This window comes from Carcharhinus amblyrhynchos, unplaced genomic scaffold (assembly GCF_965287045.1).
Source record: "Carcharhinus amblyrhynchos unplaced genomic scaffold, sCarAmb.v2.hapA scaffold_82, whole genome shotgun sequence".
Classification (NCBI taxonomy): domain Eukaryota; kingdom Metazoa; phylum Chordata; class Chondrichthyes; order Carcharhiniformes; family Carcharhinidae; genus Carcharhinus; species Carcharhinus amblyrhynchos.
This window is the reverse complement of record NW_027649822.1, coordinates 780423-785000: the sequence shown is the minus strand read 5'-3', so window position 1 is coordinate 785000 and position 4578 is coordinate 780423.

The window sequence follows — 4578 nt, the reverse complement described above, 5'->3', positions numbered from 1 at the left end:
AATGGCTGTGTCATCAACTTGACATTCCATAGCAGCGTTTATTCGCCGTGATAACTTGGTATCTTTTTCTCGCCTGTATCTGCCGTCAAGTCATAAACCCCAGCATTGCTCTGTCACAGTGCCGACAGCCCTCTCAATCAATCCGTTCACATAGTCACGGATCCCAGCCTGTTTCCTATTAGTGAAACTCCTGTCCCACACCCCTACTTGTCAGCATATAAATAGGCAGCCTCTGCGCTGTCAACAGTTCTGTGCAACACCAACATATGGATCGCTCACGGAAATCTTCGAATCATCTTTGTGTGTGTGTGTGTGTGTGTGTGTGCGGGGTGGGGGGTGCGGGGCGGGGGTAGGCGTGGCAATATGTGCAGGTGAGGGAAGTGCAGTTGAAAACGTCTGTTAGATTTTTCCGAAGAATTTGGCAAGTTTCCACAAGGTAGACTTATTAGCAAGACAAATGTGGAAGGGATACGAGGTGATATATGTCCAGGACTTTAACCTAGTGTTGTGAGGCTTCTTACTGCACTCGTTGGACAGTCTGCAGCATCTTCCTGGCCTTGTGATGGCGTCTGCTGGAGGAGCTGGCTCAGATGGATCTCTGGTAGAGGGGTGGAGGGAGGGGGCGGGGGTGTTGGAGGATGGGGGGAGGATGGACGAGGGAGAATCTCCACCACCCCTCCAACTAGAGATCCATCTGATCGCGCCCCCCTCCCCCGGCAGACGCCAGCGGAAGGCTAGGAATGTGCTGCAGGCTGTGCAACCAGCGGAGGTTAGAAGAATGTTGGAGGGAGATCAGCAATCGAGGTGGGTTAGGGGTGTGTTCTGCCGATGGGGGTGGGGGGCACTGCATCTCGGCGGAGTCTGATCGCGGGGTGGGGGGAGACTGCTTAGGGGGTGGGGTGTTGGATTGTGGGGTGGTGTGGGAGCTGCCCTCCACGGGGTGGGGGAGGGAGCTGCCTCCCGGGAGGGGGGTGTGTTCTGTCGGGGGTCCTGCCTCCCAGGGAGTCCGGATTGCGGAGGGGGGGGGCGTGTCCGCCAGGGTGGTTAGTCGGGGGGGGGGGTGTTCGAGGAGGATGGACTTCGGAGTTTCCCCTGCAGAATAGAGAGCCACTTCGGACTTTTATTCTGCAGTTTATTAGCAGAACGGATCTGGAATGGACCCAACGAGGGTTAAGTGGGATTTGGCGTTAGTGTTGGGCGTTCTGTTCATTAAATCGATTTAAATGCTTGCTAATGAACAGATCCGAGCCCAAATCTGGTGTCGGTAACGGCACGACCTGCTTGGTTTCAGGTGCAGATTGTGCTACAGGCCCGACACCCGAATTTACCGTGATTTTGGCCCTGTGTGTCCTTGGCTACTGACAAATATGTCTGGGATAGTCAAATGTGTATATAAGAAGCAGCTGCATTACAACCGTGCAACGTGTGAGGTGAATAAACTTAGAAGGAGTAATTTCAAAAGAACAAGTTTTTGAAGGCAGAGAAGGTGGAGAAGGTGGAGAAGAAAGACGGAGACCCAACAAGGGGCATGCACACGGCGGGTCGTGCGAGGGCTGTTCTTGGATGTTTCGAGAGTAGCCTAGTGCTTCACGTCGTTTGTGTACGCTTGAAACTGGACCAGATGCTGGGCAACCCGACAGCTCAGTGACTATCACTGTTTGCTGGGCCAGTGTCTGTGGGAGCTTGTGCATTCTCCCCGTGCTTGTGTGGGTTTTCTCCGGGTGCTCCGGTTTCCTCCCACACCCCAAAGATGTGCTGTTAGGCTGATTGGCAGGAATAAATTGTCCCTAAATCAGTTTCCCTCAGTGTGGGTGGCCATTAAACATTAGACAAGGGTCGTGGGTGGAGAGGGGGACTGGTGGTGTTGAGATGGCGGTGCGGGCTCGTTGCGCCGAAGGGCCTGTTTCCCGGGCTGGTTTTGTTCTTTGTTCATTTTTCTTTGCTTGCGTGGGTTTTCTCCGGGTGCTCCGGTTTCCTCCCAAACCGCAAAGATGTGCTCTTAGGCTGATTGGTGTAACAAGTTGTCCCTAAAATAGTTTCCCCTCAGTCTGGTTTCCAGTGTGGAGTGCCATAAGCATAGACAAAGGTCATGGGTGGAAGAGGGAACTCACAATGTTAAAATGGTGGTGCGTTGTTCCTCGTTCTTTGTTCTTTGTATATTTGGTTATCTGAAGTAGGCTAAGTGTAAATTTGTGGTCAAGATCTGATCAGCTAGGACCTTGTGTAATGGCGCTGTGTTATCGAACTGTATAATAGCCTTGACGTTTACCTGGCTTGTTATGCACTGTTTCGGTGTTGTATTAAAGTGGACCCATTAACGGCACTGTGTGATGCATGGTGTTTGCTTCTCACGTGCTTTTGTAACCAGAGTACCGGTTTCCCCAATTCTGGTTCAACCCAAAGGGAACACTCATAATGTTGGGAGTGGCTGAAACATTTAGTTCATGTTAACAACAGCTGTCACGAACTGCATCCCTCAAGTTCACGTTTATCAGCACGCGGGCATAAACCTGTCCACTCACTCGATTTACAATTCCAAATTTGCAGCAGAAACGCTGTAGAAAATTAAGATACTATTGAGATCTACCCTTCCATTATCCTTGTTCTGCGAAATGACCTTCTTGTGACTGTTGCTCGGATGCTGCTGGTCTCAGGCATCACGTACAAGGAATCGATCTGTTAGTCGATCCAAAGTTATTTTACTTTCGAAGTACAACATTTTCTTTGCTATACTTCTTCCCTGCCACATATGGGAAAACAGTGGATGTGACAAGATTGTGATCACAAAGCGCTCGACCATATTGCAATGGTTTTGGTAAATTTGGTCTCAATCACGTATCTACCGCAAGAACAATACTTACGATGAATTTGTCCCCAAGACCCTTTTTGTATTCATCCTTGAAAAACATTTTCCTTATTCGCGTGGCAGATTGGCCGAAAGTTCGTCCAATGGAGTACATTAAATAGTGAGATGGTGCATGGAGAGTCCAATGAGAAGAATTAGAGGGAGGAGTTTTGGAAGTGACATTTCCGTGGATGATGGTGTCTTAGACAATAAGTGAATCCAAAGACTGGACAATTATGCTGTTAGCCTTATACAGTGATTTCCCCCGCAGCCCACAAGTCAGTGCCAAAATCAAAGGAAGATCGTCTGAATGTGCAGTACCAAATGTTGGCTGGTCCGCACTGACAGAAGTCTGATTAGCTCTTGGCCTGTTGCTGTCGCTCGCAGATAAAGGCTAACTCGTCGAAACACATTATTTGTGAAATTGGGTGAGGCTGGGACATGTCAATTGTCACTTGATAGTGACATGTCTGCAGCATAATATGAGTGAGGGCCGATAAGTAAAATTTAGTATTAAAGTCCTGAAACTAAATGACATCAGTTATATTCATAATGAAAATAAATACGAGTAGAAATAGAAAAACACACCACTTTTTTTTCGAGATCTGATTGCTTACTATACAAAAATGTTATATTTCATAGGAAAGCTTCTAACAAACTCAACACCTTCCTTCTTTGGGCAAATAACTTACCATCATGATTTCCATTGGTTTGAAAAGAAATTGTGATCTGTCACTCTGAAACTCACGTGAACCTGACACCAAACGGATACAAAAATTACGAGGGGCCACGGGCTAAGGGTGAGGTGGGTGAGGTATAATTCGGATGTTAGAGGGAGGTTTTTCACACAGAGGGTTGTGGGGGCCTGGAATGCACTGCAAAGTAGGGTGGTGGAGGCAGGCACGCTGGAGTTGTTTATGGTTTACTTGAATAGGCACATGAGCGGACTAGAGATGGAGGGATACAGGAAACTGTTCTAAATTAGGATCAACAACCTTGGGATGTTCCTGGGAATCAATTGATTCCTATGGACCTTCCAACATATTTGATGGCTCACTTGACTTACTTCTGAGCTTCTGGGGATTCACTGAATGTCTGTATAATTTGTGCATGTTTGTTGATGTCTTTTCTTTTGATCCACAGGTTGTCCAACAAAGGGCATACACGTGGCGGGTCGTGCGAGGGCTGCTCTAGTACTTCACGTACGCTTAAACTGGACCAACTGACGGGCAACATGACAGCTCAGTGACTATCACTGTTTGCTGTGCACATACATGGATTTGGGCCGGTGTCTGTGGGAGTTTGCAGATTCTCCCCGTGCCTGCATGGGTTTTTTCCGGGTGCTCCGGTTTCCTCCCACACCCCGAAAACGTGCTCTTAGGCTGATTGGTTTCCAGCATCAGTTTCAGCGTGTGAGGGAGAGAAATTGGGGAAAGAGAAATACTTATCTGGCAAAGGTCATGAACGTCTTGCGGGAGAGTATCAAACAGTGTACCTCACGGGGTAATGAAAATACAGGAGGGTGGAAGAGAAATGGAAAGCCTTAGACGATTTCACTATAAGAAATTAGGCCATGCAAAGTCGAAGTATTGATGGTTTAAGAAAAGTGCTGGGAAGATTGACATGGCAAAACGGAAACACCAGTGAGGTTTGTTAAAGTGGCAAAGGAAAGCCCAATTGAAGCGAAAGATATGCAGCAGAATGCTCAGCGTGATCAGGATTTGACTGATCAG